Source organism: Tauraco erythrolophus, chromosome 25 (assembly GCF_009769465.1).
Source record: "Tauraco erythrolophus isolate bTauEry1 chromosome 25, bTauEry1.pri, whole genome shotgun sequence".
NCBI lineage: Eukaryota > Metazoa > Chordata > Aves > Musophagiformes > Musophagidae > Tauraco > Tauraco erythrolophus.
This window is the reverse complement of record NC_141489.1, coordinates 4,407,928-4,433,799: the sequence shown is the minus strand read 5'-3', so window position 1 is coordinate 4,433,799 and position 25,872 is coordinate 4,407,928. Positions and strand designations below refer to the sequence as shown.

Sequence of the window (25,872 nt, the reverse complement as noted above, 5' to 3'; positions counted from 1 at the left end):
TTTATCCTCATTTCTCAGGAAAGACAATATAAATATACATAGCAAATAATTCCCTATATCCTATTCGACAAGAAGCAATAAGGACAGTGCTCTAAAACCAAGCTATCTCCACCATATAAACTCCCAGAATCTCTTCTTAATTACAGGGCACCAGCAAAGTAAAATAATGACCCTACTTAGCTTGCATAAAGCTTAGTCTGATCTCTGAAAGCTGACGTCAGTGCTAAGTAATGCCATCAAAAACATTTTTGAGACTTCAATCAATTTTCACCAGCTCTGCATCACAAAGTAATTATAAACCAGTCGATCACTTTAGGGGAAAAAGAAAATAAAAATCCAGCTGTATCACATTAGCATAAAAAAGAATAAAGCAATCTGTGCTCTTGTAAGTTATTTGAGTGTTTGTTATAAGACACCTAAGCACGGTTTAGGCTCAGGACTCAAGTTCTGCTCCAAAAGTCAGAGTAAGAGCACAACTAAACACGACCTGGGCCAACTTTCCCATGGCCTTTCCTCTTCAACTGGATGCACTGACGAGTTTCTCAAGGGCTGCTCCAACACAGACCTGCACGCAGCCGTGTGACAAGTGTGTATATGTACGTGTGTACACATATATACATGTTACATGTGGTTTTATACCTAATTATACACATGAGAGACCAGGGCCAAAGGCAGCACGGCCATAAATTGACTGGAAGGATATCAGCACTTCTGCTTGTGTCTTGTCACCAGAGTCAGATGGGCCACCTGGAGAGTATTCCAGCACGGATAATTTCATGGTTTAACTGCTAAAGAAGGAGTTTCATTTCTTCTGGTTTGGCGACCAGTGGAAGAGCTGACTCTCCTGGGTGTCATAGCTATATATCAGCTCATGTAACGCAGATGAGAAGCTGAATGTTCATTATTTGCATCAGCTGAAAAGCCAAGAAAAGACTGATTTGGTTCAGTCTAAAGATTTAATTTTGATCATTTAGAAACGTTGCGTTTCATATTCAACTATTTTTCATGTAGCAAAAAATTAAATTCAAACACTAGATTCAAAAAGGAAAAACCATGCCTGGCCAGCAGAAAAAAAAAATAAAAATCCACATTTTAACAATTTCAACTGCGCCTCTCCATTTCTTTCCTGTGTTGAGAAGGAAGTTAATTAGACTAACTATTTAGATAGACTGAAACCATGTTGGTTTCAACGAATTCATTTTATTCAAGTGGAAGTTGGCACACCAAAAAATTACAAGCTACATCCAGTAATGTTCTCTTTCTACTGTCTTTGAAATCCACACATAAAATCTATCAGAAAGGCATGTTTTATCATGAATGGGATTATCTCTTTTCAGCCAAGCTTAGCTTTGTCTCTTATTTTTAAATTATACCTTAAAGTAATAAATTTTAATTTATTTCAGATCTTGGTCAAAATTCTCCAAAAGAACTCTAAAAAATTAAAACCAAATATGAAGTCTTACAAAAAAATAAAAGAGAAGGAAGAAAATAAGAGGAAAGAAACCACAGAGGAAGTTGAGACATTCACTTTGAAATGTATTAAAGTTATAGTTCATAAAATGTTAATGTATTGCCCATCAGCTACTTCTGTGAACAATTAGTTGTGATTAAGAGGTATGTATAATTAAGTGGTCTGTAGGAAGTTCATGCAGAAATTTCTTTTGCTGTGCAGAAGCTCCACCCCTGAATCTCAGAAGGATGCTTTGAAAAATGCATCCTCCTAAATGTCTGAGTCTGCTCCTGATTTAACAAGCAGCTAATTGCCTGATTATTGATTATCTCTTTGAAGTACAGTAATCATGATATTGCAGCAAATTTGCCATCTGCCTGTCTTGTTAACAACCTATCTATTTTCACCACAAGCTGCCTTACCAAATGAAAACACATATGGATTCGTTGCAGTGCATGTCCTTAAAATGGCTGCAAACACAGATGGCTTTGGAGAGGAACACAATGGGGTGACAGCTCGAGTTTGCCACTCCTCTGGAACTGTTGTGATCGTCTGCCTCGTATCAGTGGGTCTCTGTCCTCCTCTTGTGGTGCCTGGGATGCCTAGGGAGGCTGCTAAACCTCCAGGCTTGGTCACCAAAACCAGGGAATTGTAGCTTCAACTGTAATACTCACAGATTACACATAAATACCAAGAGATCCCTTTTAGGCCAAGCAATTAATTTAGGATTAGGCAGCATCCAGGCTTACCACCTATTTCAGACCTATGAAACGGAATTTCTTTTGGTACCCTAATTACACTGAGAAGAGTAATGATTTCCCTAGGATCACCATCTTTGGCATGGGAGCCATTGCCCTAGTTTGTCAAGAATTACTTCAATAGAAAGGGCATACTTCCAAGTAAATCTTATTCCCACCTCCCAGCAGCTCCTCCAGTTTAAAAGGCTTTTGTACCAATACAGTTGTCTTCACGCCAACAGATTTCTCTGCATTAAGGTTAGATGCCTATAATGCAGCCATTCATGTCAGAGTCTAGTAAATCACATTCTAAGTTAGATATCAAATAAGCTCAGTTCCCAGTGCCTAGATGTACAAAATAGCTCCAGAAAATACCCTAGATAACTGACCCAGCTATTCCCAGCCCCAGCAAGACCAATTCCACCACCAGTGGTTCTTGCTGCTACTACCTTGCTCATGTAGACAAGCCTTCAAAGAAATTAAGACAGAAGCAACAGGTTGATGATGAACAAATAATAATCATCAGTGTAATTAGAGCATGTAGTGTAAGGAAAGAACCTGCTGGCTATGTTCCATATGACCCAGAACAGTAAGGACCCCAGAACACAACTAAGGTAAAGGAGAAAATAAAGCACAAGTGATCCACGTGCAAAGTAGAGTGGAAACACTCCCAATGAGCAGAGAGGCTTCCACACTGCTTGGGGCTCTGTATGCTGGTTTGGGCCCACCACCAGTCTCCTCAAGATGGCATTTTGGGAGAGGTGGGAGAGATTTAATCTTCACCTAAAACATTTCTCCTCCTATCAGCAAGAATTATCTTGTGCCTCCATTTTCATTCCAGGTCCACTACAAACTTTACTGAGGAGGGATCTGTTAAAGACACTGTTTTTTCAATTACTCTGAGCTCCCTGCAGCTTTCCGCTTTTCCAAGAAGAAAGTCTTTGGAAGGATTAGTTCCACCACTGGCTTATTGTTCAGAGCTAGGTGGTTCCAAAACATGTGTGAAAGGGATTAGCTTGCTCTGGGACTGAGCACTCTGCTGGGAGATCCCAGTACCTGCCCCCAACCTCACGTGATGCACAGGAGCAAGCAAAAGACGCCAAAGTAAAGATTCCGGTTTTATTATAGTTTTATCCAAATGTCAGATAAAACCTGGCAAACTTAACAGCTCTGAAATGCAAGCTGCCAGGAAAGAAGTATGTAAAAGCAGGAACTGGTGATCAGTGAGGTTAGCAGGGCTGGTGGCAACCATTTGCAGAGCATGAGATCAGTGACTGCGTGTGAGGAATTTCTCTTCAACCACAGCATGACTTTAGGAAAAAAGACCACCTACAGTTGAGAACCACACCTCTAATGAGAGTATTTTCCAAAGTCGGCATCAAACCTTCTTGCAACAAGATGATGCAGTTGGGATGCCGTTTTCATGGAAGTCCTAAAGATCCACGGCTAAACACCAGGCTGTCACTTCCCAGATAAAATTCCTGCCCTCAGAGTACATTTTTCATAGGCAGATTAAATCAGCCCCACTATATCTCAGTTCATTTTTTCCCTATCTGCAAATCCAAACAACACAGGCACCCTTGGATGTACTTTAGAGACCCCCCCAGCTGGATTCTTGCTCTACCAGCAGCAACAGGAATTTGGAGCTTATAACAACGTATCGCTGCTGGCCACATCAGAAGAGATAGAAACCTTCCCAGACCATGCACTTTTTAGAGGACATTTTGAAAACATCTGACCTTCTCTGTTGAGCGTATGAGAAGAGAGGATACACTATTTCATCTCTTTGGGTACAACTAAATTGGCAGAATCCTCAGTGGCTTGAGATCTTAAGCCATTTAGGAAAGGTGGCACAGAAACTTTGCACAGACACACACTGCAACCAAATCACCAAGCAATCAGTGCTTCAATCTCCAGACACTGTTCTCCTTTCAGCAAACCTCCTCTCTACCCCTTAGTTACCCAGCTTGCCCATCTGGTACTTCCTACCAGTACTTATGGTTATAGAGGAAAATGAAGTTGTCAGACTTCAAATGGACTTCCATTGTCGGAATTGATTTGCCAAAGCAGCTGTGCTGTTTGGAAAACTCTCATAAATGTTTAACACAACTGCCTCTTCGAATAACAATTTCTCAAGCCTCAAACTGAATCTCCAATGCAGCAGCCTAGATGTAGGCAGAAACTGGGAAAGCACAACCCTCCAAACACCAGCACTTGCAAACTACACACAGGGGAAGGGTTTACACCAGAAGAGCGCAGTGCCCAGGACCATTCCCTCACTCCCCCCACACCCTGAATACCAACCAGTGATCCAGCCGTCGTCCTCTGTCAGCTTCAAGCCCACGCACGAAGAGCCAGTGGCTGGATGAATATCTGTTACAGCCTGCAGCTCCAACTGGTCCTGAGGCGCCTTCCGCAGCTGGTAGCCTTCAAAAGTAGGCTCCCTGCTCTTTATAGGAAATGATGCACTCTGGATCAGACTGGAAACACCAGCATATTGCGCTGTTTAGCCTTCAGAGAGATGTGTCAAGTAATTGCTGCCCTCTTAAATCATTGCTGAGCACTTAGAACATACAGGAGATTAGCTTACACGTTTGAGACGTAGGTTTTAGAAAGCGTTGTGGAAAATGTCCATAAGACAATTTGCCTTGTTAAACAGGCACAGTTCTTCAGGCAAGAGAATCCGAAGACTGTCGGAAGAGACAGCACAGAGAACATTGCCGCAGTACTCTGAGTGAGTTACTCCAGCCTTGAGCCTCCAAACAACTCGGTGTGGGAATCAACCTCTTTTCCCACAGAGCTCCATGTATCCACGGCACATCTCCAATGCAGACCGCAGTGGGGATACCCAACCAAGCTTGCCATGTTTGCTGTAATCTTGTACCAGTATGGTGTGCACTGGCTTTTTCTAGGGTCTTCTATGCATTCACGTTCAGTCGGGAAGCTGTGTGTTACCAAAGCTCCTTCTTGCTAGCCTGGTCCCAATCCTTGAGGCTTTTCCATTAAAACTGTCCCACATACATTTCATAGAATGGCATAGGCTGGAAGGGACCTTTCTGCAACACCAAGTCTCCAGCATGATTGCACACAGCTCACTTGAAACAAAACACTTAGACCTTCAAACTCTCTGAAAACATTTTATCCCAGGTTCTCTATGATTTCTGACCACTATGCCACAAGTGATGAATTAAGGGTATTAGAAAATAAGCCTGACCAAAGCTCATTACAACTTCTCATTAGCTCTAGGGCAGAGCTGTAGTGAAAGTCCTGGTGCCAGCATAATTCAAACATCAGCATCTCCTTCCCACATGGCACTTTCATGTGCTGTTCTGCCTCTCTGCATAACTGGCAGGAACTGCAGATTTGCTTCTACTCCAACATCTCAGATACTTGCTGGAGGTTGTCAGCACTTAAGCAGATCAGGCACTTGCAATGAGCATTGGGAACCCTTTGTCCATTGTTAATCCAGACGGGGAAAGCCGACCAAATTTTTCAAGAGAGATCATTTGGCAGCAGGGAGGTGATGCTGAGCAGGTACAAAGGTCCTTCTGGTTGTGCCAATCAGCTGAAAAATCCCCTTTTAAGAGCGACAGGAGTCAGGCAGAGCTGAGGGCAACTTTCCATCCACAGGTGTTTCAGAATGGCTGAGAAGGCATTCGGGGAGCCATTTTGAGAGCCATTTTGCAACTTTAAGGCCAGACTCAGCCTGGAGCTGCACCTTCATTCAACAACCAAAAAGAAAAAGGCCCGGAGAGAAACGCCTAATAGAAGGATTTCACACACGGAAACTTTACTTGTTCTCCGTGAGGGCAGCGCAGGCGGCAACATCGACAACGCTGAGGAGACTCGTGACGGGCCTCGCAGCTTCCTGAGCCCTGAGGCGACAGGGCCGGGAGCGACGATGGGCCTCGGGGCGCCGCTCCTCACGGGGCGGTGAACTCGCACAGCGGCCGCAGCCAGGAAACTCCCACAACAGGCGACAGGCCCTGGGTGGAGCCGTTCAAAAAGGCGCCCGGCGATTGGCGGGGCGGTTCAAAAAGGCGCCCGGCGATTGGCGGGGCCGTTCAAAAAGGTGCGAGGCGATTGGCGGGGCCCCGTTGGCGGTCTCCCGGTGCACGAGGCGGCCGTTCGCTCCGGGCGCCTCAGGGCCGGCGGGCGGAGCGCGCACCGGCAGGCGGGGATGTCGCGGCTGTCGCCGCGGGTGGTTGGCCTTCGGGTCGCGACTGGGCAGGGCTGCCTGGAGGTTGTCCCCTCTCACCGCTTTTTTTTAGTTGAAGTGGGTGGTATGGCGCTGAGGGGAGCCTTTGGTGTGCGGAGGGCGGGCTGGGGAAACTGGCTGCCCAGAACCCCCTGAGATTCCGCACCATCTAGTGCGAGGTCGTGTGTCAGGGGAGGAATGACCCTGTGTGGCTGTGCACGCTGGGGGCTGGCCGTGCAGGGAACAGCTCCTCAGGAAAGGATCGGGGGTCTCAGTGAACAAAAATAAATAAATAGAAACCTTAAACATATCAGTATGAGATGTGCCCACGGGAGAGGTGATTCCTTCAGATCCTGGATGGCCTCCGAAAGGAACTGGTGTGGCTGCTGCCAGAGTTTGGTGAGACATGAGCGAAGTGGCTGCTGAGCTCTGCGCTGGTGGGAGTACATGGAAAAACTCCCTGAATGCAGCAGCTCTCGCTCAAACCACAGCTGGTGGGCCTCTCATGAGGGCGGCAGGGCTCCAGACATGCTGTTCGTGGTGAAGAGCTGGGGTTATTTGTGTTTCCAGGTGTGGTGCTATTCATCTGCGTGAGAGATTCCATGTAGTGAAAGTGTAGTTGCATGAAAAAACAGTGTAATTATGGAACTGGTGAATAATCGTCATTCCTGTCCTTAACATGGCTGTAGAATGAAGTCAGTATTATCGCAGGTTAATTGTCAGCACCCCTGCACTAAGAGTCATTACTGACTCTGGGACATTTAATTGCTTAAGCAATTAATTACTGGGCAAAAAAAGGAGAGATATATGTTCCCATGGGCGACTCCCTGCAAACGTTAAAACTTACGGCAACTAAGTGCAAAATGAACCATAAGTGTGCGCAGTCGCCATCAGTCATTACACACTGATACCGAGCAGCAAGTTCGCAGAAGAGTTTGGAGAGAGCTAGCAGAAATTGCAGTGTGGAGAAAGTCTCTTCTAGGTCTTCCTCAAGGAGTACAGACTCATATTTGCTACTCTACCTCCTGCAGCTTGGATAAGAAGGACTGAAGCTGATGGCATGAATTCTGATGTTCAGAGGGAACACAAAAGAAACCTTTCTAAGACCCTGCAAGCAGTGTTGGCTACTGCTGGGAATGCTGCCTGCACGTATTCCCCAACGCTAAGGTCAGCCAGAAACCAAAAATAGCCTTGGCCCTTTTAATTTAGTCTTAAGTGGTTGCAGCTCCAATGAGACATTCCACAGCCTAGAAATGCCAAGTTATGGGGCAGTGCACTTGTGCCCTCTGACGTGAGTTTGTTGCTTGGGACAGACGCTGCTCCTGCAGATGGATTTGCAGAGGGTGAAATTCATAAGGAGCTTGTGCTGCTCCAGCAGCTGCAGAGGAAACCAGAGGCCAAATTCTCCACGGCCTCCGAGCATGCTGTGCTAAAGCTGGATAATCCACTCATGAGGAACATGCTGCATGGCTGTAAATAGTAGTAAATGCTCAGAGATCAGAACAGCCCTGGGAAATAGATAACAGCTAGTGTAGAACAGAGATCCTCTCTGGCATAACTACACTGTCAGACTCGGGGTATGGCCGTTGCCAGCTTCATTACGCAATGCCCCCAGGTGCCATGAGTTCAGCTGACAAAAGTGATCTGTTGCCAATATAGCAGCATCCATGCTGGGAGTTTTGCTGCCATCAGCAGGTTAGTTTGTGGTTTTTTTTCTTAACATTTCTTAGCTAATGTAATTGCACCAACCAAATTCTGCTACAAATACCAATTCCTTGAATCCAGAATCACATCTAAAGTATCTAATCCTCTCTTCCCTGCAAACACTACTCTCAGATTCATCCATACTTCATGCTCTTCCACTTAGCAACACCCCATCAGGAGACCAGGCGTAAACACCGCAGAGGGAACTGGGCATCTCAAAGCCATTAGGCTTCAGTTTCAGAAACAGAATTCGGTAATGGTTGTTCCTCTTTTATTCCTGAATGGAGTGATCTACCATTCACAAGCTAATACCAAACTAAACAAACACACTGGTGACAGTTGTCCTAGCAGCCACCAGTAACACCAAGGAAACGTGGCTTTTCGTAGAAAATGGTGCCCTGTGTGCCTATTGTGAAGGAAGAGCTGATCGCTGAATCCAAGCACGGATTCCCCCAGCCCTAGAACTTGCTCAGAGTTGATGTAAAAAGCTGCAAAGAAGTCATTTGTAGTAGGGAAAAAAAAAAAAAGCAGCTGTGTTTTCAGTTCTTTTCAAGGCCCAAGAACAGTTGCATTCCTTGAGTACTATTTTCTAGCACCTTACTATTCACTATTTAAACAAAGAAAGAGAGAGAAACTTGTAAGCCGACCCAGCTTAATCAATTGGTTTGTGTTTCTTGGCAATCTGAAAATAAAGATGGAACAATACACCTTTTGAAGTTTCTCTTCTGGTCATCCCTCTTCTATGCGCTGTGCTTTGGAGAAAAAAAAAAGAAAGGAAGGAGAAAAAAAAAGAGCAAGCACAGACGAGAGGGAACCCAGGTGTTGTGTTTTACATGAGAAGGGAAAAGGGAGGACAGCTTGTGAATGCAATTACATCAGCTAGCAACAAGCTGAAAATCAGCATGTGTGAAAAGAGTTTGAAACAGTGAGTGTGGGTCTATATTTGGTGGAAAGTTTCCTTTTTCCTTTGCAGCTTTTGCGTGAAGCCCAAAGGCATTGAGAGAATAGATCTGTCTGTAGCAATCTGTAGCCCAAAGTGTTAGAAGTCTGCAGTAAATATGTTAGGCCACCAAAGGAGGCTTTTAAAAGATGAATGCCCCAAAGCAGCTGAATTCAAAGAAACAAAATCTTTGTAGTGCACAATACCACATCTGTACAACTCAGGGTAATGTTGCCCAAAATAAATCTGTGTATGTGACTCACCAGCTCCCTCCTACTTACACTAATGGGTTACCCAGGCATGCACTGCAGGAGCCCTGTCTCCATGGATAATCGGATATTCCAGGAGCACACGGCATAAGCTCACGTTCAGCAGCAGACTTTTGCTTTAGTCCTGGCTCGTTTCTTTTGCTGGTCAAGGACACAGCCTCCAGACCGCTGTAGCGTTCTCGGTAGGTGGTTATTGTAAGAATTTCCTTATGTACAGCTTTGCATTAAATCGTTTTCTGAGGAAACCACACCATAAGGTTCTCTTGTCTATTTTAGGCAATGTATCAGATTGGCTTAATACCTGGTCAAAAATAATTGACCCACCAGTTAATACTTTTTGTAAACAGGAATTTCTGAGAGAAATCAGAAATCAGATTGCAAGAATGTTTCTGGCACTCAGTAAAATTTTGACTGTCAAACACAGGCCACGCTGTGTGCTATTGGGCAACTGTTCCTCAAGGTCTGGGAGCTCACTGTTCCGTGTATCCTTTCAGCAGAGCAATGCTCTTACCCTCACTTTATGGAACAATGGACAATCGTAAGGAAACCTGCTATTATGTTGGTAGTGATCTTGCTTGATTTTGGCTATCTAGGCTGGTCTAAGCTAGCCAGATATGCTGCTTGGGAGAGAAAGATGCAGAGGGCATTTCATCACGCCCCAAATGTCTAACGTAAGTGAGATGTGCGAGGTTGGAAAAGAGGGAGAGGTTACATAGTGCCTTCCTGTACCAGGATATTCTAGGCACTCTGAGCCTATAAGGAGGAAGGCCCATGGCCATATACACACTGCCCGTGAACAGCCAGACCTAAGGTCCCGTCCTGGATCCCTGTCTGCTAGAGTCTGCTTTGAGATTTGCCATGAAAGTGACTGTCACCTTGTGAGGTGCAATGTGGTGGCAACACAGCACCCCATGAAAGTGTATCATGAGGATTTAGACAGTAATCAGACCCAAATTCAAAGCCAACTCAACTCTACCTGGGCTGTGTTTGAACCAGGGACCCTAAAGGGCCTGGCTTGGTCACAGTAATACTGCTGAAAACCATTTAGGTCCCACCCTGAAAAAAGTCTTTGAAGATGTATATCTCTGGGAATAGACTGGCATTCTTCCTCTCACTCCGCAGCGCTAAATGGCTCTATCTTGTCCTGCAAGTGTGCTTGGTAGCCAGCCTGGTAGCCAGTCTCACACCTCTGATCTGGCAGGACTCAGGGAAGCTGTGAGCACCATCGGCGACTGCCAGATATTGCAGGACTTGATTTAAAATGCAATTAACAGGCTCGGCAGCTCTCCATAGAGGAGAGAGAAAAAATGCTGCGTTTAATTCTGCAGACCCCGTGAGCAAAGAAGTTGTGAGTAAAAGTGAGTGCTGGTAGAAAAATGTTGGAGGAAGAGGGAGAATAACAAAACAGAATTTTCTGAAATCCTGTTCTGTCAATGAGAAATTCATAGGTAAGCTTTGTTTGGATACAGTGGGATTGATCCTTGGAGTATGAAGCAGAAAGCATTTCTGGAAAAGGAGAGCATGCAAGGATGGTAGGATCGGGGTGACAAGGCACAAGCCTCTCTTCCAGAGCCAAAATTTAAAAAAGCAAGGATTTATTGCAAATTTTAGCTATTGCACTCATTATAAGGTGACTCCCATTACCCAGCTCTGTCAGGTTTATCCTTCTTTTTGTTGGAGAAGTAGGGAGAGGAAGCTAAATCAACCGCACGCTGGACAACACTAGCCAGGCAAAGTGCAGCATCAGTCTCCAACTGCTTCACCAGCTGCAGGGATGACATCTGCAACGGGCTCCATTCAGTCCTTTTACTGCATTATTACCTAATTACTCGCATGCAGCTCCTAGAAGACCCCACTTCAATAAGCACCATTAAAGAAAATAAGAAGATTTGGGAAGAAAGCTCCTTCCTTACTTCCCACCAGGTCCCACTTGCATCCAAGTTTTCTCCTTTAAATTCTTGAAATCAGACCCAAGTTTGTAGCATGGATAATATCTGCCTGATCACACAGTCCTAAATTATTACAATGACAAAATAGAATTAGTTGCATGGAGTACTTTCAAGTGAGCTTCCAAGGAAGAGTTCATAGCACAGTTCTAACTAGCGGTTCTCATATTCCTGAGATGATCTGAATGCTGTGTGCGTCTTCAAAGAGACAAAGGTCCCTTGTCCCTCCTAGGTTTTTGGGAAGTGTGGCACTCATTTGATCTGAAAGAGCCCCTGCATTGAGCAGGGTGGGTATCAGCAGGCTGCTGCTGCTTGAAAAATAGCTTGAGAAACACCACAGCAATTGAAAAACAGCAGAGAGGAAAGGAGACTTGAGCAGAGAAAATGAGATGAAGGAAGCAAAAAGAATCCAGTGGAGAAGGAGGAAAAGTGGTGGATGACCTTGGCTTTTGGATAAGTGCTGAAGGATCTGGATTCCAGCACTGTGTCCTACGAAAGAGAGAGGTTGCTTCAAGTGCCATAGCCCCAGACTCCCAGAGGCTTTGGGCTGACACCTCACAGCAGAAGCTCCTGTGAGTGTCCCTCAGCACCCATGGGGCTGTCGGAGGGCAGCCTGGGCTGATGCTGCATCACCCTGCGTTCACCCAGGGTAAGTCGGTGCCCAGCTCTCTTCATCCTCCATGCTCTGATTTTGGCTTTTCTGTCATTTCCAGCCCAGCAGCTTAAAACATCCCTTCTTGCAGGAGCTGTGTTTACAAATCTGAGGGATTAAATATTACCAGTGAGACAAAGAGGAATTTAGAGCTGCACCTTCTGCACTTCAGGTGTGTGCCAGTGAGCAGGGCTGCCTGGCCAGAGTGCAACTGTACCCTCCCGAAAGCAAACAAGGCTCTCAAAAGCAACTCTGTCAGAAAGCTCCAGATTTTGGAGTCATGTGACCATGAAAATCTTGAGAATACTCTGTAAAATAAAAAATAACAACAAAATTTTGCTGCCAAATTAATCTAAAGTTAAAGAAATTATATAGAGTGAAAGTCCGATCAAGCACTATATGAATGGCGTGAAATAATTTTACTCTCTTCAAGCAGAACACTTGAATACTGCAAAGCCAGACATAAAAGTTGGAATAATTTGTAGTGATTTTTCCTTTAACAAATGGTTATGAAAAAGCTATGTTCTCATGAAATGATGTGATTGAAATGAATCTGTATTTTCTAAGAGAAAGACATTCTGTCAGTGTGTTTTCCAGGCACCTCTGACAACAATAATTAATGCGGTGTTGAAGAGAGGGATCTTATGACTGAGCCATACTGAGGGCTCATCTTTGGTGTATAGAATAAATGGTATAAATATATAGAATAAAGAAGTACAATGTCTTTACATCGTTTCAACTTTTGTTGTGCTTCCAAACTCTCAGAAAAAGAGAGTATGTGACCAGGCTGTGACCACCACCCAACAATGGTCTCTATTTTCTGCTCTATGACTTTTGCTGCGGCCCATCCACAGGGACAAGTAGTAACAGCAGCAAATTTTAGCCTGCTGTAAAATCACAGCAGTGACACTTCTGTCCGGCTGCCACCCAAAACATTCCTTGGAAATCCAGGGCGAGATCTCCCAGCTCAACACCGAGCCATTCAACCTGTGATCAAACCCTCGCAGTGCTAGTGCTAGGTCCTCACAGGAGCAGCTGATGATTGTTCAAGGCCAAGTTGGATGAGGCTTTGGGCAACCTGGTGTAGTGGAAGGTGTCCCTGCCCATAGCAGGGGGGTTGGAACTGGATGATCTTTGAGGTCCCTTCCAACCAAACCATTCCATGATTCTATGATTCTATCCCCAAAAGGGCTGAACCGTACATCTAAGAGTGCTTTTGCTAAAGCTCTGGTAACATTATTTAAGTGGTACAGACAGCAGTCCATTTTCAAAGTGCAACAAGTTTTATGCCAGGTGAATGATACAGATAAAATCAAACACCACCATATATATGTAAAACTGTAATTGTTGCCCAGACATGTAAGAAGTATTAGAAATAACAGTGCTGATCGTTTTAACTGAGAAATGGCATGAATGGTTTGTTAAGAATCACAATACAAAAATGCCCTTGCTTTCTGTGCAAGGAAGGTTTGTCAGGCCAACAAGAGACTTGTAGCATAAACGTGCTCCTTGTACAACTGCATAAAGCCCATGGAGGTTTCTCTTCCTGCCTCTCATAACTATCTGCGCGCCACAGCAGACCATCTCTTGATGCCCCTCCCTGTTATCTTCTCTGTGATTCATCCCATTTCTTTCAGCAATGCTTTCCTGAATTTATGCTTCAAATCCACTTGCCTTTCCTGGCCAGGCATGAAAGAGCATGGCCAAGCCAACAGCTTGTGGCCCAAAAGGTTCAAACAGGAATGGACATGCTCCTGCTCTGATTTCATTCTGTTTTACTGAGGAAATCCCGGCCCCACAAGCCCTGCCCTCCAGAGAGATCAAGTTTGATCTTATTACACACCACAGAACAGCTTGCGGAGGGAAGGGCAGCATCACTGAAGCTCGGGGGGTTGGCATGAACACCACCGAGCAGAGGGAGCTGGATTTTCAGTTACAAATTATCATTTTATTGGGCTCAAGGAAGAACACAAACCCACATTTGACTCTTCCCTTCAACCGTGAGAGACAGAGAATTATATTACCAGCAGTGCAGGGAACTGGGCTGTCGTTAAACCCTCTTGAAATGTTCTGAAATACAGGAGCATGAGTGACTCTTTCAGGGAATGTGGGGCTGCTTTGTTGCGGGGAACGACGTGGGAATTCACGTCATAGCAGAAGGCACACCAGTCTTTTCACTGAATTTAAACACACCGGACTCGTACATCTTTGCCTAGCCGTGACATCTGGATCCATTAGGAATTTGCAATTCTAATTTGAATCAGCCACAGTAATTGTGCTTTTTTTTTAATTGGCCGCACTATTGATTTTACAAGATACGTGATGCTTTTCCACCTGTGTGCAAGGCTCCTGCTGGGAGCTGCTAATGGAAAGAAACACCTCAATTAGCAAGAATTCCCTCTGTAATCCTTGAAAATCCAATATTGCTGATTAGTTTGTTAAAAAATCTTATTAAGAAATGCTTAGTGACTTCCCTAATAATATCAAGAAGTAGATCCTCATGCTGGGCTCCCAAGAAGACTAATCTCTCCCTCTCCTTTTCCTTCCCTGCCTCCAGCAAGGTTCAGAATTTGCATCTTGCAGGAATTAATTTCCCAGCCCCTCCCCAGTGAACCATGGAGGAGGAGAACTATGCTTCCTTTTTTAGCCCCATGTGAGAAATGTAGCTGTATAAAGAAATTAATGATGTTAATCCAGATTCAAGGAGAGTGCTGGAAAGTAACGGAAAAAAGTCCCTTTCATCCCTTTAGTGCTTCATCAGGCAAATTAGCTGCATCCCTTGCTTATCCCTTTCCTACTTCAGTCTTGAATTCATATTAGCTTAGTTGAGTATCTCCTCCTGACAAATGAAAAGGTGTTTTTCATCTTCTCTTGCCCGTCACCTTAACACAAGAGGTGGCAGAACCCAGGGATAACAAGGCACTTTGTGTTTGGGACAGAAGCCAGTGATCACTCAAACCTTGATGATGTCTCTCCCACAGACACAAGTCTGGCTCCCTTTGCTTTAACTTGTGCCCGTGGTATCAGGTAACAAGGAAATGAACAAAATGCAGAATTAAGGCAATATATGCATCTGCACACAGTTTAGCCTGTTCCTTTATTTTCAGATAATCATTGCAATTTCTGTGAGCCAGACAGACTTTTAACCTTCTCAGAAAAAGGACTTTTTCTCTCTTTATATCTACTTTGGCCATATCAGCATTAAAAAGACATACTTGGAGAAATGGAAGGATCACAAGTGGGGCCTTCCGCTCTTACTGCTTTTAACTTCAACCAGAGGTCTGCAAGAGAGGTCTGCCTTCATGATGGTGCTCTCTACAGCTCCCTGGTGTGGTTTGAACAAGTCTGTGTTGGTGCCTCTGTCAAGACAGCGGAGATAACAGCTCTATTTCCAGAAGCAATGCTAGGTGAAGGAGAACTCAAGCAAGAGAGCACAAAGTAGATGATCTAGATTACTAGATGATCTTTGAGGTCCCTTCCAACCCTAACCATTCTATGATTCTATGAAACAGTCCTTCCCTTCTTCCGTGTCTTAGTTAACATATCGACAGCTTGCAGACCTTCCTGCCACGCTGAAGACACATTCATGTCCCAGGAGATGTAAAGCAGTGCTTCCTATCAGGAAGGCTATGCAGTATCTAAGTGCATTCCTCATTTCCCTAGCCACAGGGTTTGGCTGAAATATTTCCACAAAGTTTCTACAAACTTCCATTTTGTATAAATAATAAGCCACTCGGAGTTTTGGGAAGGACTCCCTGACCAGCTCTAAAGTTTACAAAATACCATGCCTGTGCCAGTTGTGAGTTGGTTTGTTCATTTTGCCTTAAACACAATATAGACGTGGTGAAAATGAAAATGGTAAGACTGAACACAAAGGAGCCTTCCCTACCTTGGGGGAACCCAGGAGCTCTGGAAATGAATGTGAGAACCTTCATCTTTTCTTAACTTTAAAGCCTACCAGCCTACCCTTTGTTGAGGTGACATTTCTCCCCCCATCAGTTAATGGGGAAGGACACCGCCACAAGACAGTGCAGAGCAGAAGCCAACTTTTCATCTTTCTCTTCTCATGTTACCGTCTTGAAAAAGTACCAGCTCTGGCAAAAATTGTCCATATGGTGGAGTAACTGCTCTGCAGAGGGCAAGTAAGAGCAGCCACAGTGAGGAGACTGTTTTCCTTCCTCAGACTTTCCTTTCCCTGCTCCTTCTGAGCCTCTGGACTGTAGCTAGGGCCATCCGGCCTTCTATTCAGCACATGCTAATTTTGACATTTCTATAATGTCTGCTTGTCATCACCCACTCTTAATTTAACCTCACTGCAGAAATGTCTCCTGCATTTCAAACAGACAGGCTGGAGTTTAATTACACAGTCAGGCAGCTGGACTGTGTTGCAGTGTATCCAGCCAGTCTCTGGTTTCATGTGTATAATTGCTGAAATACTTTATTTTCCACCCTCTCCTCCCCTCCCCTCCCAGTCTACGTTCTCATTTAGCAACCACAGTCACTTGAAAATATTTTGCTAGCAAAACGAATTGCCGCTGAGTTCAAGCAGGGCTTTTTTCCCCCTTGGATTTCTGTCTCAGCCTGTTGATATGGAGAGGATGCTGCAGGAGTCATTGAGTTAATGAGGCCCAGAATCCTGTTTTTCCTCATACCCAGCTGACGCCATGCCTCAGCGGCCAGCACTCTTAGTCTCTCACATCTCTTACTCCTTGACACAGCACAGTACAATTCTGAATTCCTCCTTTTGAGATGAGTGGGCACTTGTAGTGCTACAGTCTTTTTTTTTTTTTTTTAATGCTGCAAAGACTCCCCTGGCTCTTGAGAGCTTCGTCTCCCTTTGAATCCCTCCCTGCGCACGAGAGTGCAGCACTGGGCAGCCCCAGGAAGGCAGACTGCTGAATGGCCAGAGACACAGGTAAGCGTGATCCCCATGAGCGCTGCCGGAGCTCGGGGCTACCCAAGGACTTCGGCCAAATCAAACTCTTCATTTTCCCTTTGCCACATTGCGAAGTCCCAAACCCCAACGCCGTTCTAGGGAAAAAAGATGATCTTAACTAGCTTTACTCAGTGACACTTTAGCAGAATAAACATTGAGCTCTGACTGAAAGGCAGTGGGAGTCTAAGTCATCGTTGCAAATACCACCACCCCAGACACCTACTTGCATCTTTTGATGGACTAAATCCATCCATAATGCTGGCTCTCGTTTCATAGCTGATCTGTCTAAACAACAGTCCAGAACTTTAAAAAAAATTAACCTTAGTACTGAACTGAACATGGCAGGGTTCAGTGCCTGTCTCACAAGGTCAACTGCCCTTGCAACAAGGGTGGAAATGTTGAAGGGAAATGAAGGGATAAAGTGACAGCAGCACCATATTTATCTTAATTAATGCACCAAAACCCAGACTGAGGACCTATTAAGTACTCAGCGAGGCTTTTAGGACCTGACCTTATCCATGTGCAGGAATTCTATCACTCACCTGTGAGCCAAAGTCACTGCTGGCACAAGGCATGGAGAGACCGTATCAGAAGGATGCTTGGAAATGATAGGCCAAGGAAATACTGGAATATACTGTATCCAAACTGTATCCAAATACAGATCATCAACTGTGTCCAACTGACCCAGTGTGTGGAGATGATTACTCTTACACTGATCCCATACATCCCATTCCACATCACCTCTGTGTGACCCAGCACAGCCAGCTGCAGCCATCACAAGGCTATGACAAAGTGAAGACAAGGAATAGGCCCATCTATTGTAAATAATTAATAATAATAATTTCTGCGTTATTATTCCAATCAGCCTCAATCAGCTACTACCAGCCCTTTGATCTACTCTGCTAAACAACAGCTAATGTTAAGGCACCTTCAGACCCCTTAGGATCCGCAGCTAAAAGTACCAACACCTCTGAGTGGCAGCTGGAATTAAACTGCTTAGGGAAAGAGGAGGAAGAAAAGACAGTAAATGGAAAAATGCAATTCCCCAAGCAAGCTGTGCCGTTGAAATACGTGACTTCCCACTGCTCTGCCAGGCAGCAGAGAGGAACCGCAGAGGGAATTAAGCTGTCTCCTGTCATAATCTTAACTTGCGCTTTTACGTAATCAGCTGGAGTGACTCTGTTTCTAGACTTTAACATTTTACTATGTTTGATCCCAAAATTTGACTCATTCCCTCTCACTGCTGGGAATGAGAACGCCCCTTAGCGATGCATTTGCCTAGGGCTTTACTTATCATAAAGATATCCATGTTTTCAGGAGACTCCTGTGAACCTGCAGCTCCCTCCAAAGAGAGCCTCAGAAACTTATGAAGGGCAGCGAACCTTTTGTCAGGTTGTACTGGAAGTCATACTGCTGTGTGGACCCACAGGCGTTTTCCCATGGCAAAGGAATGCCTTTAATTAATTCCTGGTTAAGCTAGAGCACTGATTTTCAGAGCCAGTATCAGCCGGTCCCTCTTGGCCTTACAGCCTGTTACTGTGTGAAGTCTTGAAATCAAGATTAAACATCTTCCTAAAAGCTCTGGGGCCTAGAAGAGAAGAGCGATGGAATGGCATTTGCTGACCTGTGTTATTCGGCATTCCTCTAAAGTTCATTTCTAGCTTCAAAATATGTAATTCTCTAAAGCTGACTCACTCCACATTCCACAGTTAGGAAGTCCATAAAGAAAAGATGGCTTTGCCCGGAGCTCTACACCTTTATCTACTGAGGTGTCTGCTTTCACTTGCGTGTTTGTAGGAGGGCTTAGTAAAATCCCTGAAGACCTCAGTGGAGGAAGCCGGTTCTAGAGAGAAATAACAGTGCTTGTAATTGTTCTGCAGAATCCTGGAAAACGTCTTGTTTCCATTTTCCTTTGCTAGCATTAAATCTTAATGCAGGAGTGTCCATTGATATTCATTATTCATCCGCCCTTGAATTTTTAACCAACATGTGCTCGAGATTATTTCAGAAATTCTGTATTTATAGAGAGCTGGGAGTGAACAGCGATTTAGCTGGGCTGATAACTGCTGTCACACTTCAGTATCCATTTGCAGCAAAAATAGGTGGCTGATAACCAAAATCAGAAAAATTGTTAGATTTCACAAATGAAGGGATGGCAGGAGTCATCTGCTCAGTAAGAGGGAAACTCATCTCTTCTGGGGATCCGTCTCAAGAGCTGCGTGATCGCCAACACCCCCGGTGTGAAGACTCTGTGATACACAGGCCTTGTGTTGGCTCTCGGCATGATGATGAATTTAGCTTTCTAAGAGCCAAGTTACATGATTCGTTGCAGGGTTTTTTACTCAAAATAAGCTTATTTTACTCAAATAGCTTATTTCTTCATTATTTTCTTCAGGAGTAATCCAAGTGCAAACTGCACCTTTCTTCAAAAGCGTTTGGAATTCAGCTTTATTTTCCCTTTCCTTTTTCCACCCTATAAATAGTTTGCAAATCAGCATTCACATTTCAGTTGCGTTGACTTGATGTCTCTAGCACTCTTCACTTTTTAAATAGGAATCATGGTGTTTGAAGTGGTTGTTTTTTTTCAGCCACAGCTCTTGGAATCACGTAACTGTGTGAGAATCTCAGTTTGCACTTAGAAGGGTATTTGTAGCTTTGTATTGCAAAGGAAGAAGGAAAATATCACACAAATGTGCTGAAAAGGACTGACAACTGAAAAGCAAACAGAAGAACTTTACATTCATTCTCCACAGAAAATCTGCACAACATCTCCCCTCTCCCCAACTTTTTATTCTTTATTTATAGTTTTTGTGGGAGAAGGAAATAGAAAATACATCTCTCTTTCTGAAGGCACCTAAGATAGGTGGAATTCATTTTCTTCTGGAGCTGCCTGTTGTCTTTCCCTGACTATATAGAAAGGCTAAAGGATGGGATTCAACCTACACAGCCCTGAGGAACCAGCCCAGATGCAGAAGCCCTTTCTGTAGTCACTGGAGATCTAGTAAATGGGGTTTTGGTGTCCTGTAGTTCGCCATATATAGATGTTGACTTTGATGATACAAATCTGTTCCCCGTTGTAGTCAGTAGACCATTAATGACCACGAAGTGACCTGGGAGCATCCATGCTGGGGCAGATGATTGGTAGACTGGGTTACTTACTTGAATTGACTGAGTGGGGAAGACCTAGAGCTTGCAGGTGACAATTTGATCTCTAGGAGAGCAGAGCCATGGTAGAGAGTAGAAGGAAGCTGACAGGTAAAGTTGAGTCTCCTTTCTTACCTCAGGCAAAAACGCTGGATAAGATGATTTCTAACACTTCAACTTCTGATACTTCAGCACACTCTCCCATCACATACCTGCAGTTTAGGGAGTAGATTTTAGACTGGGGCACAAGCCACCAGGTTACTCTGGTTATAAACAATATTGTATTCCCTGAGTCCATACAGCTTTAGTTCTTGCTAGAGACTCTTCTGAAATCTATGACCATGGTGAAAATGCAGGAAAGCAAAACACCTTGCCCCAGACAAGGAACAGAGTGAAGTCTTCACTCACAGAGGTTTACTATAGCAGTCTGGCACACTAGAATGTGTACAGAGAAAACGGCAGAGAGGAATAGAGCAAAGATGCAGAAAGGCAACAGAATTTAAGAGATACAGACAAAAAAATAAATGGACAATTTGAACAAATATTTGCAAAGCTTTTATTTAAGAATTCATAGCATTATGGCTATTTTCTTCTGAAATTTCTGCCTTCTCTTTGATAAAACCATTTGGTTGCTGCTGTGGGTCAATGAATAATAAACAAACAAAGAAGTGGGCATGAGCTTCTTGGGATGCTCTGTGAAGTCTACAGGCCAAGAATCTTCTGGGGGATAAAGAGGAAACAGTCACCTTTCTGATTCAAAATGGAGACATCTGTTTAGTCTCAAGTATTCCGAGGAGCCACCTGATGAATAAGAGCAGATAAAATGAATTACCCCAAACTCAGATGGCAAAACACTGCTGTGGCTAGGATCTGGTCAGTACTAAAGGCAATCTGAATCTCAATCTCCATCTAAAGAGATACCCTATTTACAAAGGAAATGTGTTTGCCTGTGAAATAGATAGCAACAATGGAAACTGGAGCTCTTAACAGGCAAAACAGCCAAGCAAGCCATGTCTCCAGCCTCTGGTCTCACGCCTGTTGTTATTCATCAAAATTACTATCCTTTCTCTGCCTGGCCAGTCTGAAACACTGCATGTACATAGTTTGGACCCAGGACACTTTTAGCCAGGCACGGATTTGCAGAGGCTCTGAAAGCCAGGCTGCTTGCAGAAGTTGTTATGTATTGATCAGTCCTTGTTAACACAGAGAGTGTGCCAGGCTTAAGGATTAAAGAAAGCACTCTCCCTGAGTCAGAAATTCTGCAGCAGCAGAGGAGGATTCTGCTCAGGGATGTACACACAAGGTGTTTGTAGAGCTTGATGGCCGGGCACTGTCCCTTTGTGTTCACTAAAAGGCAGGCCACTGTGTCTCCCCTACAAGCTTGATTATTTCAGCCGTGACATGGCTGCAGTCAAGTGGGAGAGAAAGGAGGGGAGTAGACATGATCAATAACCACTTCATAACGGCTCTGTTGCACTTGATTACCCCCTCATCAGGCACTGGTCTCTTCTCCCTGAGTGTACTCAGTCTCTCTCCATCTCTGAGGGGGTTCGTGGCCAGACCAGTGATTTCTACTCACAGCTAATGCCCTGCTGCACCATTGTTTTGACTCTTGAAGTGGTTTTGAGACAGCATTGCTGCCAAAAAAAAAACTGCCCAGACCTCTCCATTTACCAGGGTGTTTGTTGCCTGTCTGTCCCTGTCCTGTACTGGGGCACACATGGACGCAGAATGGACAGGGTCTGCAAATGTGTAGCTGAGAACCAAGGGGATGGACTTCCATTTCCAGCAGTGGTGTTGGACACTGTGGGTGCCATGATCTATGCCCATGGTAAGCCTGGCTCCACAGGGCAGTGACTCACAAGCACTGCAGATCTCCCCAGGCTGACATTGGAGGTTACTACCACAGCAGCCTGAGACCCCTCCTTATTCTGGCTCCTTTCCTACCAAGGCACAGCACATAAGGCAGCAGCTGGAGAAACAGGGTCCGTAACCATGATCCCAACTCTGATCATCAGAGCCTGTGGGCCAGACCCCCACCCTTGCAGGGAAAGCCCATATTGATTTCACCTTCCTGCTGCCCTGGGCTTCCAGTCCCTTTTTGGCTGCAGGAGCAGTTACAGAGCTTAGGTATATGCAGTGAGCATGGGTCACCTTCCCACACGTTCTTGGATTTTTAATATATTGCTTCTCCCAAGAAATATCAAGTAGAATTCTGTTGTAATGAACTCAGAAGTGACCCTTTCTCAAGGCCCAAATACTCGGGCGTGGATCCAAAAGAAGAATTTATGTAAGTCATACAAAAAATCAATGACAATTATGCATTTAAATGCTTTGTAGAGTTAGTCTTCTGTGGCAACAGCTATTGAGAAATGTTTTTTTTTTAATGAAAATCTAAATTTTCCATAACCATGGCAATAAAAAGATGGATTACAGTTAAAGTTTTCGGTTTCTTTTTTCATTATTGTTATTTCCCTGAGGTCAGAAACTGAAACAAAGTTCTGAGTTAGGAGAGCCTTTTCCAGAAGTTACAGCTGCTTAAGCTGGGTGGCGAATTGAAGAGTCATTCACAAAAGATTGTGGATCTCAAGGAAGGGACTATCATTTTTGGCCAGAATGAAACCAGTATCGAAAATGTGATCTGAAAGAATATTGAGTGTACACGTTGCAGATATTCACTAACATAAGTGGTATATATTTTAGACCAACATTTCACTCTGAGAATTACTTTTTTTATTATTTTGTACAACAGTACAAGGCACTTCATTTGCACTGAACTTTAATCCACAGATGCCTGACTATTTCACAATTTAATGTGATCCAGCAGAAGTTAATTTCGTGTTGGCCTTCATAGAGTATTTTCTAGCATTGCCTAAACACACTATTTTATGCTTCTTGATGGAAAAATACTGTACAGATCTTGTTGAAAAAAAAAAAAAAGTGAGGTAGAAATATGACATGAAAACTCTTTGCTGAAATGTAGAACCAGACACATTCCCAAGCAGCCAAAGGCTGGTACTATGGTGAAGAGCATTAGGAAATATCAATATGATTACCAGAAGAGCACACAAGAGAGAGCGAGCATCAGTTAACACAGAACGAATTTGTTCCAGATGCTGTTCCATGAATTTAGTAGCAATCAATCTTATTCCTATGAGTCTCTTGAATTTACTAGCGTAGATACAGCCTTATTCTCTCAGATAGTAACTTTTATTACTCCTTGAAACGTCACTCTGAAATGGCTCCTTCTATTCACCTTGAAATAATGCCGGTTTGTAAGTTCATTTGAAAAGCACAACAATTCCCATTTCCCTGACTTTCGGACTTGCATGTTAAACAAGACAGATTGTCTTCCCAGGCCTTTGGGAACATCCATGTGTTCAACAGCAACATGATACCACAGTGGCACAGGAGCACCAAAGTAAGACGACAGCATTTTTCATACTCACAGCTACTTCAAACATGAAGTGGTTTTCCTTGCACCAGCAAAATTTACTTTCTTGATGCCCAAATTATGTTAGAAGTGACAACTAGGTATCAAGATTCTTTTTCAAAGCTGGCTGAGATCTTCAAAACCGGTCAGAAAAACAGACACTAGAAAGATGTACATCTTGGATTCCTGCTGGTCTTTGAAGAGTTTTAACACCTCCACAGCTGATAACAAACATTTAAAGCTGGCCTTTAGGAAAAGACTATGCTAAACCTGTGAAAAAATCTATTACTTATACCTCTCATACGTACTCATGTGTAAGAGTGCTGTGTTCCTAATCGTGTTGTTCTTTGAAACGGTCCAAACAAACATCAATTCATCCTTAATGCATTCTTTTCTGAGCTTGGCTAAATAAGCAAAAGATAAATCTACTGGTAATGCAATTAAGTCATAATTATACAGAAATACATATGCAATTACTTTCCCATCCTCATTAAAGTTGAATGAATGCTTAGGGGTTTAACTACCTTTTAACTACAGAGCAAAAGAAAGTTAATTAGATAGTTGCAAAATTTTACGTTTTAACTTTTCCTAGTAGAAGTGTGATAATAACTGCCTTTGAAAAAAGTTGCTCTTGTTCTTGAAGAGAAAAAATACAGCTAAACATTTTGTGCGCAGAAATTAAGAATGTAAGCAAAGTGTATGAATAAAAATTCAATTATACACTTATTGCATGTGCAATTTTCAACTAATTGCATTGCAGCAAGATTTCTCTCGTGGATGGGCAGTACCTTTCCACCAGAAGAAAACAGCTCGAGATGATATCTAATGAACCTTTGTTGAAAGAGTTCGACAAAGGAAATTAAGTCTTGTTAAGGGCATGCCAAATGAGGAGCTTCTGAGTGTCATGTGAGAAAGGTCCCAGAAGAACAGTGGTGTGTATATGTGGGAGTAAGTACTTACTGGTTACATTCACCCGTGCAGACACGGGGGACTCACACAAGTGCCACTAACATGGCTTTGACCAACTCAATTGTCCAGAAGCATGGAAGGGGTCCTGCCAGGCATGTGGGAACAAGGATACATCCCCAAATTGCACCCTGCAGTTAGGGTTTGCTCCAATCCACAGTTCTAAGTTTGTAGGTTTGGGGTGCCCATCCCCTGCATACACCTGGTAGATGATCAGGATGGTACATTGTGCTCCCAGTAAGAATTTTACAGGACAAGTTAAATTCTCCTGAATCCCGTGTTAGAGCAGCAGGAGCTAAAGGGCCTGCAGCAGGGAAGCTGGGGCTTCTCAACTCATCACTGTCCTTTGGGGAGTCAATCTGCTGAGCTAAAACCAAGGAAAATTAGCTCCAGTGATCTCGAGTCCAAGGGTCCTTGATGACATGAAACATCAGACTCAATGTGAGAGACACCTCTCACTTGGCAGGAGAGCAAATTAAATACCTGCTAAAGACTAGCATGATGGACAGAGAGAGGAAGAAGAAGCTAATTTGAAGCACCTGACCTGCTGGCCACCAAAGGAGTCTTCCCCAGAGGGAACGCTGTAATTAACATCTCTTAGAGACATGGTTTGTCACAGAATTGTCTTTCCCTCAGGCAGAAAAACGCAGTACTTTTTACTTTATTATTCCTTCTCCCCTCCCCAGCTGGTTAGTTGGCTGATGAAATTACATGATCAATATGTCACACACAGACTAATCAAAAGCCTGGCTGGACAAAATCAGTTAGCTTGTTGCAATTACCTTTGGTGTATTAGGGATAACGCACCTCAGCAGGCCTTGCCTGTGTTTTAAACTAAGTATAGTGTGACCTTTGCTTTCTGCCAGTTCCCACCCTGTGCAGTGATGAGGACCCTGCTCCGCTCCCAGCCCACCTGAGATGCAGACAGCAGGCACTTCTCTGCTGCTCCTCACTTGCAAGCGGGTTTGCTCACTGGTTGTGCAGTCTCAGCATTGCTCGAGCAGCAGCTCTCAGTCCACTTGACTTGCTTTCTGAGAAATGTACTGCACATCCTTTGACACCTAAGGAACGACAATAGATTTGTACTGGTGCAACTGGGATAAGTATCCGGCCCTTAGGTCCTGTTCTTTCTCTCCTCCTCTGTCAAGTTCTCAGTCATCACCCCAGTCATCCAAAGTGCAGGTTTGCAGTCGCCTGCGCTATCAGCATGTTCATTTTGCCATGTCCTTTACCAGGAGAAGATAACTTCCAAACAAATCCAGAGAGGCAAGAAAAAAAACACAGCTCTTTGGAGAGTCTCTGCTGGAAGAAGCAGTAAGAAAATTGGGAGTTCCCTGAGTTAAATGTATACCCTCTGTGCCCTGATCTGGTGACCGTGTCTGCACACAGGCGTGAGCAGCGAGCTGTCAAGCTGTTTTACTGGGATGACAGATGAGTCAGCCAAGCAGAGATGTACATTCCCTTACGGCATCTGAAGTGTCAGTTTTTCCAGAGCAA

The 25,872-nt window shown here is 44.1% G+C and overlaps 1 protein-coding gene across 1 annotated transcript in view; it reads right to left on the bottom strand.

The window, feature by feature from the left end:
* The window catches only part of LOC104373400 (acid-sensing ion channel 2), a 510,805-nt gene that overhangs the window by 400,432 nt on the left and 84,501 nt on the right, over positions 1 to 25,872 (bottom strand). The gene's annotated exons all lie outside the window — the stretch shown is intronic.